Source organism: Telopea speciosissima, chromosome 4, assembly GCF_018873765.1.
Source record: "Telopea speciosissima isolate NSW1024214 ecotype Mountain lineage chromosome 4, Tspe_v1, whole genome shotgun sequence".
NCBI lineage: Eukaryota > Viridiplantae > Streptophyta > Magnoliopsida > Proteales > Proteaceae > Telopea > Telopea speciosissima.
Genome location: NC_057919.1, coordinates 68,894,199 through 68,911,188, shown reverse-complemented (window position 1 = coordinate 68,911,188; position 16,990 = coordinate 68,894,199). Strand labels below are relative to the sequence as shown.

The 16,990-nt window shown below is 39.5% G+C and overlaps 1 long non-coding RNA gene across 1 annotated transcript; it reads left to right on the top strand.

Annotated features, from left to right (window-relative positions):
* Window positions 1-14,650: 14,650 nt before the first annotated feature.
* LOC122657764 lies at window positions 14,651-16,652 on the top strand. Its single transcript, XR_006332353.1, has 2 exons — window positions 14,651-14,825; window positions 16,397-16,652. It is a non-coding gene; the product is annotated as an uncharacterized LOC122657764 (long non-coding RNA).
* The last annotated feature ends 338 nt before the right edge of the window (window positions 16,653-16,990 follow it).

Here is a 16,990-nt window from a genome sequence, read left to right as displayed (position 1 = left end):
CCTGTCATCAATTAGTCACCCCTAATTTGTACCTGATCATGAATTTGGACCACTATTGGGTACTTGATGAATGTATGAATATAAGAAAAAAAAAAATGTTTCAGTACATCACAAATCATGAACAGGATCTGCCTTATGGGCTTGTATATCCTTATTCTTTAGTTCTAAGGATTCAGTATCTGGTGAATAAATTATGACTATGTCATCGGAGTAATGATTAGTGAAACAACTTTGCTATTTGGATCACGGCAGCAGAAGATTGCTCCCAGCCAGTGTTCGCTACCATTTCATTTAAAAGCTCAATTATTAGGGAAGGGCAGCGTCAATGTATACATCAACACTCCCCCGCACGTGCAGGCCAAGATCCCATAGTCCTTGCACGTGGAGTTCATGCAGCACCGAGTGAGAAGAAGTGTCGGCCCTTACCCGATTTTTGCACTTCCCAGGAGTTGATCACTCGACCTCCCTGCCCTGAAACCATGTTCGCTATAGTTTCACCTAAAACTTCGAACTGTTAGGGAAGGGCAGCATCAATGTATACATCAACAGCCAGATGACCTATCACCTATTAGTTGATAGTTGAAAAAAAGAGATTGAGAGAATGGATTGGCTTGTCTAGAGTGACAAAGCCTTTCTTATTTATAGTGTAGAATGGGGATTACAACTTTTGACAAATAAGGTACGCTAGGTAAGAGTGAGTCAGCTCTTATCCTAACATACAATGAACCTTAACGGTCTAGTCAACCCAAGGAAAATAAAACAGAGAGCCCTCAGATCTAATTTGGATCGAGAGGGAGAGGAATTATAAGCAAAACATACACAGCCGGATACCCTGGGAGGAAGATGAAAAGCAAGAGAGGGATCCGGAAGCAGACTAACAAGGATTTTGAAGTCTAGAATATTGGAAGGGACCCGATTAATGAGGAAAGCTGCAGTAAGAACTGCATTACCCTAATAGAATTTAGGAACATGAGTGGTAAACACTAAGGAACGAGTGACTTCATGAAGATGTCGATTTTTTCGTTCCAGAATACCATTTTGTTTAGGGGTATAAACACAAGAGGCTTGAGACAAGATATCCTATTTGTCAAGGTACTGGGGGAAAGAGCCATCTATATGTTCAGTCCCATGATCGCTTCGTAAAATCTGAACCTGGACATTGAACTGAGTCCAAATCATGGTATGAAAAGACCGGAAATAGGAAAACGCTTTGGATTTAGACCAAAGGAGATAGACCAAAGTCAAACGAGTACAATTATCAATAAAAGTGATAAACCATCGAAATCCACCCTGAGCATGATATAGATAAGTCACTTAGAGGGCATATTTTAGTGGAAACAAGCCTTGGGTTGGGTTATATATGTATTGGGCTTTGATCCCGTGGGTTTATTTTGTAATTGGCCAATTTAATAAGCCGAAAATATGGGTTAAAATTAGGAAAACGGGATTTACTTTTGTAGTTTCGTTAGAGTCATGTTTTGAGTCTATTTCCTTTATTATTTCACTTTCTTAGTCGATTTAGGTTACCTTATTAGTTAAGGATAGGGTTAGGCCTTTTTTTTTTAGTTGTTGAGAATTAGGGGTAGTTTAGTCTTTTTACTTTTGGTTCTTTGGGTTTTTATTGTATTTTCCTTCTTTTCTGTCCTTATTTGATAAGTTGTAATAGGTGAGGGCTTAGGGGTAATTTCAATATAATCTCCTAACTCCACACCTAATTTCGTTAGACTTTAATATAAATATATTTTCAGGTCCTGCGATAGAAAATTAATTCTTATTGCAGGCTGCCTTCTCTTCTCTCATGGCAGTGTGCATCTCCTCCTCTTTTCTCTTCTTATTCGTATCTTCTTCTCCATCATTCTGCTGATTAGTTAGTTTCTGAACTGTGACATGGTGTATGATCTCTATGAAAAACTCTTTCAGCTCCGTCAGTCAAACCAGTCACTCCAAGACTACTATAGCACTTTTAAGGGACTTGTTGAGGAATTTAATATGTTCCAGCCACTCACCACCGACATTGATATATTAAAAGCTCAGAGGAATGAATTTTTTGTGTCTAAATTTCTGGCTGGTCTAGATTCTGATTTGAAGTTTGTTAAGGGACATATTCTTGCTGGCGAAATTGTCCCTACTCTTGCTGACATTCTCCCACCTACAGCGTATCACCTCTCTTGGGAAATCTGACTCTTCTCCTAAGGAAAATTTTGCCTTTGTGGCTGGTCGTGGATGTAGCTTAGGGGGAGGACGTGGTGTTGGTGGTGGTGGTGGTCGTGGACCTGGTGGTCAGTTAGGTGATAGACCTTTTCGGAAATGTACTCATTGTGGGAAAACTGGTCACATTGTTGATTTTTGTTGGGACAAGCAAGGCAAGCCAGATTGGGCAACTCAATCTGCCAATCATGCAGCGTCTGAAGGAGGTAGTGATGGTGCTGCCCATAGTGATTCTCCACAGGTTTCCCTACCAGGTAGTGGTACTACTGCAGCTCCTCACTGTGATGATCTCTCCCAGATATTACGATGTTTGCAACACTTGGAGGCATCCAGTCTTACATCCACCGGGCCTTCTTCTTCTGCTACTCTAGCTCATGCAGGTACACTTTCTCTCCTTACCACTACTACTCCATCTTGGATTATTGACTCCGGAGCTTCTGCTCATATTACTAGTGAGTCGTCTTTATTTACCACTTATTCACATACACATTCATCATCTCCTGTTATCCTTGCAAATGGTTCTTCTACTCCTGTCTCTCTCACTTCCTCTATGAGTCTCTCCTCTGTGTTGCATGTTCCTCAGTTACCATCGAATCTTCTTTTTGTTAGTCAGATAACTAAAGATTTACATTATGCTGTGATTTTCTTTCCTTGTTGTTGTGTTTTTCAGGACCTTCACACGAGGAAGAAGATTGGTGGAGGGTGTGAAAAAGATGGGGTCTACTACCTTGACCATGGTGCTCCTGCCTCGTCTGCTGCTACTGCTTCTATTGGTGGAGTGACTCCGTTCCAGTGGCACTGTCGTTTAGGCCATATGTCTTTAGTTAGGTTAAAGTTTTTATTTCCTTCTTTTAAGTATGTTTCTCGGTTAAAGTACGAAGCCTGTGAGTTGGGAAAACATCACCGTGCCTCTTTCCCTTCTCGTACTGTGGCTTGCAGTTCGTCTTTATTTTCTTTAGTCCATTCGGAAATTTGGGGTTCTTGTAGTGTTAAGAATCAGAGTGGTTTCATGTATTTGTCACCTTTGTGGACGACCATTCTCGTCTCACATGGTTATACCTCTTGAAGGATCGTTCAGAGTTTCTTCCAAAATTTTATAATGAAATAAAAATCGTTTTGATAATGCTTTGGAGTATGTACAACGTGATATTTCTGGTTTTTGTGTTTCTCATGGAATGATTCACCAAACTAGCTGTTCCTACACTCCACAACAAAATGGGGTGGCGGAACGTAAGAATAGACATTTACTCAAGGTTTCCCGCACTATTATGTTCCATATGCATGTTCCAAAGCAATTTTGGTGTGGAGGGGTGCTTACTGCCTGTTACTTGATTAATTGCATGCCTTCTTCTGTTCTTACCAACAAGTCCCCTTTTTCCATTATTTTTCTGGTCAGCCCAGTTTTCATTTACCTCGTGTTTTTGGGTGTATTTGTTTTGTTCACAATCTACATGCTCATTCTGATAAACTCTCTCCCCTGTCCATTAAGTGTGTTTTTCTTGGATATTCTTGTACCCAGAAAGGGTACAAGTGTTATGACCCTGTCTCCCATAGGTATTTTGTGAGTGCTGATGTCACCTTCTTTGAGGACCATTCTTTTTTTTCTTCCTCCTCTGATTCTGAGGATAAGTTTCTTCCTCCTCCTCTCCCTGCTCTTGTCCCATTCCCTACTCCACCAATACAGGTTTATCGGCGGCCTGACAAGATAGTACCCCAGGAAGAGGTTCCAACGGCTCCACCTGTTTCACTACCTCTGCCAGCTTCTTCGTCTAGGGAAGCTCCACCTGATGACTTACCTATTTCCTTGTGTAAAGGTACTCGCTCTTGCACTCAAAAGTCCACTTATATTCTATTGATAAGTATGTGTCCCTTTCTTACGTACCCTCTTCTATTCATACTTTTGCCTTGTCCTTGTCTTCTAACCATATTCCCAAAAATCATATTAAGGCTCTTCGTCTTCCTGGTTGGAAAAAGGCCATGGATTTGGAAATGGATGCTCTCTTAACTCATCACACTTGGAGTTTGGTTGATCTACCTCCTGGAAAGGAACTTGTTAAGTGTCGTTGGGTTTACACCATCAAATACCTTCCGGATGGTTCTGTTGAGCGGCTTAAAGCCTGTCTGGTTGCTAAGGGGTATACACAGACTTATGGTGTGGACTACTTTGAGACTCTCTCCTGTTGCTCGGCTGAATTCTGTTCGCCTACTTATTTCTATGGCAGTTAACTTTGATTGGCCCTTGTTTCAATTGGATATTAAAAACGCCTTCTTGTATGGTGATCTTCATGAGGAGGTGTATATGGAGCAACCTCCTGTGTATGTTCCTCATGGGGAGAATAGTACTCAGGTGTGCAAATTGTAGAAAGCAATCTATGGCCTCAAACAATCACCCAGAGTATGGTTTGAGAAGTTCAGTGCCACAGTTGTATTGTGCCTTTTTTCACAGTGTTACTCTAATCATTCTGTGTTTGTTCGTCGTCGTGGTGGCAAGGTGGTTGTTCTGGTTGTTTACGTTGATGATATTATTGTTTCTGGTAATGATGTGTTAGGCATTGCTGAGGTAAAAGATTACTTACAACAGAATTTTCAAATCAAGGATTTAGGTGACCTTCACTACTTTCTTGGCATTGAGGTTGTGAGAAGTAAGAAGGGTATCAGTCTTTCCAAGAGGAAGTATGTTTTAGATCTTTTATCTGACACTGGCATGCTTGCATCTAAGCCAGTGGATATTCTCATGGATCTTCATCAGAAGTTTGGGGTAGATGATGGCGGTCCTCTCAAGGATGTGCACCAATACAGGAGTTTAGTTGGAAAGTTGATTTACCTTACTATCACAAGGCCAAACATTTCTTTTGTTGTTGGCGTTCTGAGCCAGTTTATGCAAACTTCTCAGAAAGTTCACTGGGATGCTGCTATTCGCATCCTTCGTTATTTGAAGGGTGCTTTTGGTAGATTGGTTTATCGTGCAAATCGGCATATGGATCTTGTTGCTTACTCTGATGCAGATTGGGCTGGGTTGGAGAGTGATCGTTGTTCCACTACCGGTTATTATACGTTTGTTAGGGGTAATCTTGTCTCGTGGCGAAGTAAGAAGCGAACTACTGTTGCACGGCCGAGTACAGAGGCAGAGTACCAGGCTATAGCCCATACTACAGCTGAGTTGATGTGGGTCAGGTCTTGAGATGGGATTTTCTATGCCTACTCCGATGAAGATGTATTGTGATAACCAGGCAGCTATATATATTGCTAGTAACCCTGTTTACCATGAGCGGACTAAACACATTGAGGTGGACTGCCATTTTGTTCGCGATGCCGTCTTGAAGAAGCTTGTTGAGACCCCGTTTGTTTCTTCTTCAGATTAGCTAGCTGATATCTTCACCAAGTCATTGTTTGCCCCTAATTTGCACACTTGTTGTAACAAGCTGAGCATGGAAGATTTATATGCTCCAACTTGAGGGGGAGTGCTGAGAATTAGGGGTAGTTTAGTCTTTTTACTTTTGGTTCTTTGGGTTTTTATTCTATTTTCCTTCTTTTCTGTCCTTATTTGATAAGTTGTAATAGGTGAGGGCTTAGGGGTAATTTCAATATAATCTCCTAACCCCACACCTAATTTCGTTAGACTTTAATATAAATGTATTTTCAGGTCCTGCGATAGAAAATTAATTCATATCGCAGGCTGCCTTCTCTTCTCTCACGGTAGTGTGCATCTCTTCTTTTCTCTTCTTCTCCATCCTTCTGCTGATTAGTTAGTTTCTGAACTGTAACATTAGTGTTTAAGTCTATTTTTGAGTCTTCTCTCTAAGTTTGTAAGGGAGGCCAGCATTGTACACGAATTTGAATAATAGAAAAGTTTGCTTATGCAATGTTGAAATCTTGAGATAGGATAGGTGAGAGGTCTAGGGTGAGATGCCCATTCCATTCCACCATCTCCTTCTATTGGTTCTTGATCCCAAACCCTAATTCTGCCCTTATCGATTTTATGAATCTACAAAGTTGCTGGGATTTCTTTCAACTAATTGTCACATTGATTTCTTGAAGATTACCCATCAAGATCATTACTGCTTCAACGGGTTACAAATTTGTGGGCTTTTATTTGTTACATCAACCAAGGAAATTGTTCCCTCATTTGAGTTCTCGTTGTTCTCTTGGGTTTCTCATATGATTTCTTATTTATTGGAGGCATAGTTCAAAATCTCGCCAAATTTCGTATATCTCAAGCTGTCCGAGATACGATACCAATCCGAAATGGAAAAATACCATATTTCGACGATATCTTGTGAGATATCGACGAAATATCGTGGACTCACGATATATTGCGAGATATTGAAAAAGTCACTAAAAGTGTCACGTGCAATATTTCGAATATTTCGGTCATCTCATTTCGGAAATTTCGGAAATCTCGGTAATCTCGTTTCGAAAATTTCTGAAATCTCGGTCATTTTGGCATTTTACACCCATAGAAAAATACCATATTTCGATGAAATTTCGTCGAAATTTCAGTATCTTAGAAATTTCGGTCAGACCGAAACACCGAAACGAAACGAGATTTAGTACCATGATTGGAGGTTTTTCTATTTGATCCTGCCTGGGATTAGACCTATTTTGGTTCTAGTCTTACATTATTTGGTAGCAAAGTGATGCAATCAAGATTCTCCAATTGGGTCAATTGGGCCTCATAAAACTTTATTTTGGCCCATGGTTGGGTTCTATAGACCTTGTGTCTTATTTTTGGGTTTGTTGATGTAATGGGCCTAATTTATAAGCCTATAAAGTGGGGATAGTGTTAATACACGAGATTAGTGGTTAAATTGAGTGTTTGAGTTTGATTAGGATACTTAATAGCTAGATAGAATTCTGTTTTAAGTGTATTTACTTTATTGAGTGTATTAGAGTGATTAGGAGTCCTTTTATGAGTCAAACTAGGAATTTTAGAAGGTCTATATATATGTAATACATCCCCCATCAATTAGAGATGATTTGAATAAGAATGAGTTTTTTTTTAAAGAGTTTTGGTGCTGTTGAGCAGTGCATACGGGATTGGTATCCCAAATCTGATTTCTTCTCTTTTGTTATGTTCTCTTCTTCTTTCTTCTTTCTCCCAAGAATATCGATCTCATCTCTCTTCCCTCCCCTTTCATCAATCCTATTTCTTCCCTTGACAACTCAGTTGCTTCCTTTATCTCAGATTTGATTATTGGGCCTACATGCATCTGAGATCCTTAATCTGGATTTTCAGAATTTTCAGATTGCATCATAGAGCTATGGCTTCTCCAAGTACTAGCCCTATAGATGACCAAGTTACTCTTCAGATACTGGTTGATATGGCCAAAAGCTTGACTGATGAGATGAATTCGATGAAGCAACAAAATGAACACGATGTCTCAGCAGGACAATGTTGCACCACCACAACAAACATTTCCACAAGTTGAACATCCACTGGCAACTGCTATGTTCCACACTACCAATCAGAATCAAAGAAGGTTACCAGAGAGGGTTCCAACACTGCAGACACAAATGACCATCAACAATCCAACCTTTCAAGAGGACGATGATGCAGTACTTTATGTTTGTGATTCAAACCAACGACAAGATGATAGGCACAAGGTAAAGCTGAAATTGAAAGGATACAATGGGAGGCATGACCCAGAGGTGTTCCAATGATTGTTTGTGTGCATTGAACAACTATTTTGATTGGTTCAACTTGTCAGAGGATCGAAAGATGAGGTTGGCACGAACCAAATTAATAGGTACAGCAAGGAATGGTGACGTACACATGAAGACAAGTTATATTGTCGTCGAAAAGAATCCACTACTTGGGAAGAGATGAAGGAATTTTTGAAAGAGAAATACCTGCCTCCAACCTTCAAACGGAGATTACATGATCGGCTCAATACTATTCGACAAGGTATGTTGACAGTTGTAGAATATATAGATAAATTCAATGATTTGCTATCTCGTATTAGTGTTGTTGAAGAAGATGAACAACTCATATCCCGTTTCAAATTGGGATTGAGGGCTGATGTTAGAGACAAGATGGGTGTGGTTGAGTTATACAATTTAAACAATTGTTTTGAGAAGGCTATGGATGCTGAAGATTTACTCAAAGATGCCCCACGAAGATTCACTCCACAGCCAGGTGATGGTCACTATGCAAAATTCTGCCCGCAAAGAGGGAAGGCAAACTCAGTGATCACAACAATTGAATCCAATCTGGAGATGTTCAACTTGACGGTTTTAAATCAATGAAGTTGCAGTAGCTGATCTCCCCTCCTTGCTGCTGACTTGGTTTCTAAATAAGACAAAATAGGGAATAGATTTCATCTTCAACTTGGGTCCTCTAGAAGGATTTCCACCAAGGCAATATTGCTGTGACACTGTTCACGTGATACTAGTCCATGTGAATAGTATCACGTGAACAGTAACTTTGTTCTGAATTTGATTTTGGTTCCTCTCTTCTTCATGCTTCGATCTACATCATGCATTGCTTTTTAGATAACTTGAAGTGGCTAGCTAACGGAGTACTAACTGGTTTTTCCTTTTCCATGTTGAAACGCTCTAGCATCTTTTCAACATACCTCTTCTGCGTTATCCAAAGTTTACATGCACTTTTATCTTTAAGGATTTCCATGCCTAGGATCTTTTTCGTAGCACCATGATCCTTCATCTCAAATTCAGCACTCAACAACGACTTTAGGGAGATAATATCATGTTCGTTCTTGGTAACAATGAGCATGTCATCAACATAAAACATCAAAAGAATAATAGAATTATCACCTGACACTTTATAATACACATAACAATCATTGTCACTTCTTGTGTAGCTGATCTGCACAATGCAGGAGTCAAAGCGCTTGTACCACTGCCTAGGAGATTGTTTAAAACCATAAATCGAAAGTAGGCCAGCAAATAGGATCTTCTTTCTCCTGCACCTGGAAACCTTCAAGATGTTCCATGTAAATCTGTTCCTCTAAGTCACCATGAAGAAACGTCGTATTTACATCAAGCATAACTACCAAAGCAAGTAGTAACAGAATAGAAGTGTGCTTCACCACCGGAGAGATTATTTCATTGTAATCCACCCCCTCCTTTTGTACATAGCCCTTGGCTACAAGTCTGGCCATAAACCTTTCACGCTCCTTTTACGTTGCCTCTTTTTTATGAAAGACCCATTTACACCCAATGATTTTTCTTCCCTTGGGGTTAATCTCCCAAGTCTTATTCTTCTGCAAAGACTCCATTTCCTCCATCATAACCGTCATCTATTTATTACTTTGCTCATTGTTTAAAGCATCTTGGTAGGAAGATGGATCGAATGTACCTACAGTGAGGGCATAAGCAACCATGTCCTCAAACCCGTAACTCACAGGTGCTTTGTGAGTACCCTTCCCTCTACCCTTTGCCATGGTATAGGGATCAGCTATTGTTTCCTGCAGTTATGATAAACTACTGGATGACTCTTTCTCTCCTGTTATTTCTGACTCACCTAACTCCACTTGCACATTAGATCCTTCTTTTTGTCATCTGCTTCTGTCCTGCAGTTTGATTTCACAATGTGAGACTCATCAAACACGACGTCCCTGCTGACGATAATTTTCTGTGAACTAGGATCCCACAGCTTGAACCCCTTTATACTTTTCTTAAAGCCAAGAAAGATACACTGCTTAGACTTTGAATCTAACTTGGAACACTGCCCACTTTGTACATGAACATAGGCTGGACAACCAAATGTTTTCAAAACAAAATAGTCTATTGGTTTTCCTATCCATACCTCTTTGGGAATTTTGCAATCAATTGCTTTTGACGGAGGCCTATTGATGAGAAAACATGCCATGTTCACTAATCTGCCCAAAAAATCTTGCTAAGTCTTGCATTCAGCCTCATGCTCCGAGCTCTTTCTAGAAGTGTCCTGTTCATCCTCTCAGCTACACCATGTTGCTGTGGTATATCTAATACCGTAAAGTGACGTGTAATCCCTTCATCCTTACGCAGTTCTAGAAATGGTTTGTTCCTGTACGACTGTACTCCTTTCCATTGTCTGTTCTCAAGCATTTAATTTTCTTTGTTGTCTTCCTTTCTACCTCAGCCTTGTCACTCCTTAAATTTAGTGAACACCTCACTTTTATGCTCCATGATGTAGACCCAGACTTTCCTTGAGTAATCATCAAAGAAAGTTACAAAGTATTCTGCCCTACTCTTTGATTTGATCGGGGAAGGACCCCATACATGACTCTGTACATAGTCAAACACGTCCTTACTCATATGTTTTGTAGTTCTGAAACTAACCTGGCCCTGTTCCCCGAACACACAATACTTGTAGAAGGTCAGTTTGCATGTTTTCACCCCTTTCAACAACTTCCTTTTGTGAAGCTCTATCATACCTTTTCCTTCCATATGCCCCAACCGTATATGCCACAGATGAGTATCATTTGTATCAAACTCTGCATCTGTAGTCACAGATACTCCATTTGTCACTGTACTCCCTATGAGTCTCTATAGGTTTCCTGTTATCTACCCTTTCATGACACCATAGCTCCCTTAATAACTTATGAATTCCACTTCTTGTTGTATACCTGAAGCCATTAGAGTCTTAGTGCCCCCAAAGATACTAAGTTTTTCCTTAGTTCTGGAACATGTCTCACATCTGATGAAGTTCTTACCATCCCATCAAACATCCTGATTTTTATAGTACCTATCCCAATGATCTTGCATACCGCATCATTCCCCATTAGAATAGACCCATCAATGTATGATTGGCATGTATCAAACTAATCCTTGTGTGGACACATGTGATATAAACAACCAGAATCTAAAATCCAAGAATCAGAGAGTGGATTCTTACCTGATGATAAAGAGAGTACATCTACATCATCTCCTTCTAAGCTATCAGCCACGATGGCTTTCTCAGATGCTTTATCTACACCTTTCTTCTTTAAGTCCGCCTTCTTCTTCATACAATCTCTCTTCAGATGGCCTTTCTTTTTACAGTAGTAACAGGACAACTTTGTTTTCCCCCCTTTTGATTTCAATCGACCTCTGCTCCCAGATCTCTTCTGATTTGATCTCTCCCTTTCCTATTCCTTGACATTCCCAAAGAGACCTTCTCATTGAAATTTAGTACCGCTAGCCCTCTTCCTTGTTTCATTATACATCAATTTAGTCGTGATTTCATCAGTCTCAAGGGTCTCCTTTCCGTACAAAAGAGTCATTACTAGGTGATCACACGATGCTGGAAGTGACGGTAGCAGCAATAACGTTTTATCTTCATCCTTAATCAAAACCTCCAGACTTGCAAGTTGGCTTATGATCTGATTGAACATGGTGAGATATTCTAACAGATCCGTACCTTCCTCCATCTGTAGAGAATACAATTGCTTCTTCACGAACAACTTGTTCGTCAGGGACTTCATCATGTAGAAACTTTCAAGTTTCGCCCATACCTCTGGTGCAGATTCGAGATCACCATATATCGTAGGGCATCATCTGATAGATTCAAACGGATGACGCTTATCACATTATCCTCCATCTCTTCCTAGTCTTCATCACTCACTTTTTTAGGTTTCTTCGACTTCCCCAACAGAGTTTTTGCCAAACCCTGTTGTATCAGAAGATCCTTCATCCTTTGCCGTCAAAGGGTGAAGTTGTTTTTCCCATTGAACTTCGTGCTTGACACTCGATATCTCTGCCATCATGATAGAAAATCCTAGGAAACAGAAAATTTGGAGGCTCTGATACCAATTTGTTGAAACACAAAATTTATAACGATGCAAAAAAGAATGGAAATCGCAAACAACAATCACACAGACATAAGGATTTACGTGGTTCGACAAGATTGCCTACGCCCACTGTGAGATGAGATCTGTTTCACTATCAATAGAGAATTGGGTTACAGCTGCTCGTCCTCACACCTCTCTCAGATTGAATTTTAGAGAAAGAACCCCCGCTACAAATTTATAGCGAAACTCTATACAGGAATGTTACTGAAATACCCATATAGTCCTTAAAGTTGGAATACAAGACATCGTACCCCTAATAGCTTGGGATGAAGGTTTTAGTAATAAAGGTACAACGGTGTAGTTTGAAGCCTTTTCTTGTGGTTTACAAAGCTCTCCTCAGCAAGTTGTGCAGGTTTGGGGAGAATACCTGTAACATTATAGCAAAAGTATTTCTGCCTAGCTTAGGTGCATCAATGGGGTATTTTTGTAATCCTGTAGAATGTTGGAAATTTTAGAAGAAAATTTAGGATATTCATGGAAAGCATAAGGATATTTGAAATTTAGGAACATCCCTTAGCTTTCTTAATCCATGAATTTTGGCTCCTGAACTACCAAAAGGTTTTCTGTTCATTAGTGGAGGGACACAACCATGGGTTGATAATGGCATCCAACCCAAAAGCCCGAGCTTCAGTGTGGAGAAGCCCTTCCAAGGTCATAAGCCAAACTGCCGTACACTACTCGACCGATGTGGGACTAAACTCCCCTCCCATTCCTGGCTATGGAGCGCATTCACTGCATCAACTCCCCCCAGCTTTAGGCCATGGGCCCCACGTGGCCTGTGTACAAACAACCCACTATGATACCACTCAATAGCGTTCAACCCAAAAGCTTGAGCTTCAGGGTGGAGAGGCCCTTCCAAGGTCATAAGTTAAACTACTGCACACTACTCAACCGATGTGGGACAAAATTCCCCTCCCATTCTTGGCCATGGAGCACATTCACTGCATCAATTGACCGACCTAGATTAGCCGAGAAGAATATGATCCATAGTTTGGTGGCTAGAATGAGGCACAAACCTTAGTTTTAAGGTGTAGAGAGTTATAAACACCTGGAAGGCATAGGGGAAAGTCATTGATAATACTTATCTAACTCCCCCCTCCTGGCCCAAAAAAAAAATTTATACTAAGCAGCCGGAGCATGGAGTGAAGCAAGAGCGTAGGATTGTCAAATATGGTAAGCCCCAAAAGGAAAATAAATTAGGGGGGGGGGAGGAGGACAAAAAGAGGGTGAAGCGGAGGATGGGGGAGAGTGAAAGAGAGATAAGGATGGCTGGGTGGTGGCATAGAGAGGGAGAGGGGGTAATTTCTTCAAAAAAGTGTAAATGCATTTAAATAAGTGATTTTAAAGGCTTGGTAGGGAGGTGGAAGAGAGGCAAGATGTATGTGGTAGTGACACCATTGGTTCATCTGTTGCCAGTGGAGCTGCAAGATATGGATTTGGCTCCCATAGGAATGAGACATCTAGCTACCCCACCAACTTACTCTATTTGAATGAATCAACGCACCGAACAACACCCCCCTTAAATGGTATGTCCATAGGTAGATCAAATTTGGGTGTTTTCCCAAATTCTGAACCATGATTCCAAATTTGAGATTGTGGTTCATGTTCATATTTTTCCATTATATTCAGAAAATTGAGATTTTCTGCTTGCCTTCGTCCTAGTAGGATGGTCTACGGATGAGTGCCTTCCTGTTGCATCTCTTTGTTACTTCATATGTCTTGAATGATAGTCCTGTATTAGTTATGTAGTTCTAGATGGAAGGGATCGAACTAGAAGCCAATAACCAGGATCTGCTATGACTGGTAAGTTCAGCTAGGTCAAAATAGGATTTTTAGGTCAAATTAGGGTTAGGGTTTGGTAGGACCCAGGGTTTGATGGTAGGGTTAGGTTATGTTGATGTAGGGGAGTCTATCAGTGAAGGTTACGTTAAGTTTTAATGGTGGAAAATGTGCTGGAATTGAATTGGCATTAAGTTAGGGTTAGGTTTCTGGGTTTTTGAAAAGAAAAAGATGAAGGAATCTAGGGTTTCTAATGGTCAGAAAGGGCTGCTACTGCATTGTTAAGGGAAGAAATCAGATTGATGGAAGGGAAGGGAAGAGATATGAGATCAATCTTCTTGGGAGGAAGAAGAGAGAAGAAGAGAATGGAAGAGAAGAGAAGAAATCAGATTTGGAATGTCAATCCCGTATACATTGCTCAACAGCACCAAAACTCTTAGTAAAAACTTATATTCTTTACTCAAATCATCTCTAATTGATGGGGGGTGTATTACATATATATAGACCTTCTAAAATTCCTAATTTGAGTCATAAAAGGACTCCTAATCATTCTAATACATTCAGTAAAGTAGATAAACTCAAAACAGAATTCTATCTAGCTAGTAAGTATCCTAATCTAACTTGAACACTCAATTTAACTACTAATTCCATGCACCCACATTACCCCCTCCTTTTGGGCTTATATATTAAGCTCATTACATCAATAAACCCAAAAATAAGAAGCCTAAGGCCTATAGATTCCAACCATGGGCCAAAATAAAGTCTACTGAGGCACAACTGACCCAATTGGACAATCATAACTCGACAATTAGCTGCCAATATGAGGAAGAAAAAAAAAGTATTGTTAAAATTTGTTTTTTTTTTTCCTCTCCAGATTGGTGAATTTTTTTTGTGCACTGCCAATAGCTACCTTCTTCATCTTTCTTATTTGGTTTTGCAAGTATGGTCCTCTTTTTCTCCTTTTTAATCATTGTTACCATCTTCATTATTGGTTATTGCAGAAGAGCTATCAACAAAGGAATTGGTGTTGATAACATGCATTCTCTCAATGATGGTCTATGGAAGGTACTTCAAAGTCTTTGCTGTTTCTTTTTTTCATAAGTATTTCACAGGGATATAAGCTTCTTGCATAGAATGAACTGTACATGCTATTGTTGGTGGGAATTATTGGACTAGCTGTGATCTATTTCAGAATTTATAGTATAAAAGTCCTTGAATCCAAATGTCTCTTCCTTTTCTTTTTCAGATAAAAATCATTTTAATAAGAAAAAATTGTTTAGTTTTCAAATAAGTGACTGAAAATAATTAAAGAAAAGAATTTATTGAAAAAACAATTAAAAAGAAAGTAGGATACTTAAATTGAGGTACAGATACGTCGATGCTTCAACCGTTGAATTGTAAAACAAAAAATTGGGAGAGGCCTAGATTAAGATTTACAGTTGTTAATTGCATAGTAACAAGAGATTGTTAATTTATAACAAAATGTGATAGTAACAAATGTATTGTGCACTGACTGAATCAGAGAGGTGATGGTTTCTAGAGTGTTGCGTGATTGATGGGTTTGAATAGAACTTGTGAGGTAATTTTTTAAGATGGCCGTATGACCAGACATTGAATATTTTTTAAAACAGACGGCTTGAAAAAGTGGGTCTGTTCTACTATAGAACTGAAAGTTATCCCAGGGAAAGGGATGATATGAGGATTACATAAACACTTCTTGGGCTGCCATGTATCAGTCATTTAGAAACAGAAACAAGTGCCTGCCTGGTCATGATATTAGACCTGTCCTGTATTTTAAAATGAATAACAAAGCATGTTTATTTTCTTAGCTGCTTCCTACCGAAATAAAGGATTGCTAGAGTGACACTGATAATTCTGGATTAATGGAAGCACATATGGCTCTAAGTTTCGAAGTGTGAGTTTGCCCACATGAGTGCCTCACATTTGCAATTGAGGCATTAAACTTCAAGATTATTAGATTTAGCCTCTAGGCATTTCCCTTGATCCTCACTTTGAGGTGAGCTGGCCTTGTACACTTATTAAATCAGTGTAATAATTGGATGGCGTCTGTAGTGGACTATATAGCAGATTGGGATGGATTGATTTAGACACCAGATGATTTTATGCATGTATATCATATTTTATAGTTCAATAATTTAAGTTTCATACCTTCACATCCTAAATGGAAGGGCAGAAGTGGTTTCATCACTTTCACTCTGTCAAGTTGCGTGAGCAAGGCAAGTCCTATTATATCTTTTGAGTTTTATGGTGCAACTCTGTAGGAAAATTTCCTGGGATCAATTCCCGAGGAACCCATAATGTTTGAATAGCTTCAACATGCTTGTACTCGTTTTAATGAATTAGTAAAGGTAAGAGGAAAACAAAAAGAAAGTAGAACTTAATGAGTAAAAGCAAGGGGAAAACAAAAACAAAGTAAGGGGAACTGTGTTATATTCATAAAGGCCCTTTTGGTTAGAAATGAAGTGAAATGAAAAGAAGAAAAAGGACACTTTTCAATGGTGTTTGGTTGGAAGTATGAGTGAAAAATATGTTGATTTTACTTCAGTGGTTATTTTCACTTACTTTAGTTCTAACCAAATTGACCCTAAGTATTGCATTTTTTTTTTATGTTGCAGATGGAAGGGTTAGACAGAGGATGAGTCAAGCAACTTGATCAATGTAAGAATGCAATGTTGATGCCATGTACTTCTAAGTTGATATACTTGTGTAGTGTTTGCTGGTCCTACTTCAGGGTTTGGAGGGGTTGGGAGTGGGTTTTTCCTCTTCTAGTGATCAAAGCATCTGGTTACATTGAATGGGGGTAGTAAATATTCATCTTAATTTTCATTCTCCTTGGAAATGGTTAAAGAGGATATTGGCTTGGGAGGGTCTTCCCTGTGTGAACCTTTTGCTTCTGTATACACTTGAGAGTGCTCTTTAGCTGATCCTACAATGAATCTTCGTTCGTATCACATACAATCCCTGCTACTACCTCTTGGTCTATGACAATTGACAGATATCCAGTAGATAGTAGGTGGTATGTGGTAGATTGTATTACCATTTGTTTTTAGGTAGAGAGAAATTCACTTTTAAAGAACGTCTCTGATTGTGCTCGACTGTTTTTCGTTGCAGCTGTGCTGTTTCAGCTTATTGTCAAGGTATCTTGTTGCCTGAGTCCATTGTCACCAAGAGTCTCATTTCTTCAGGGTGTCCATCTTGATTCATGTTGG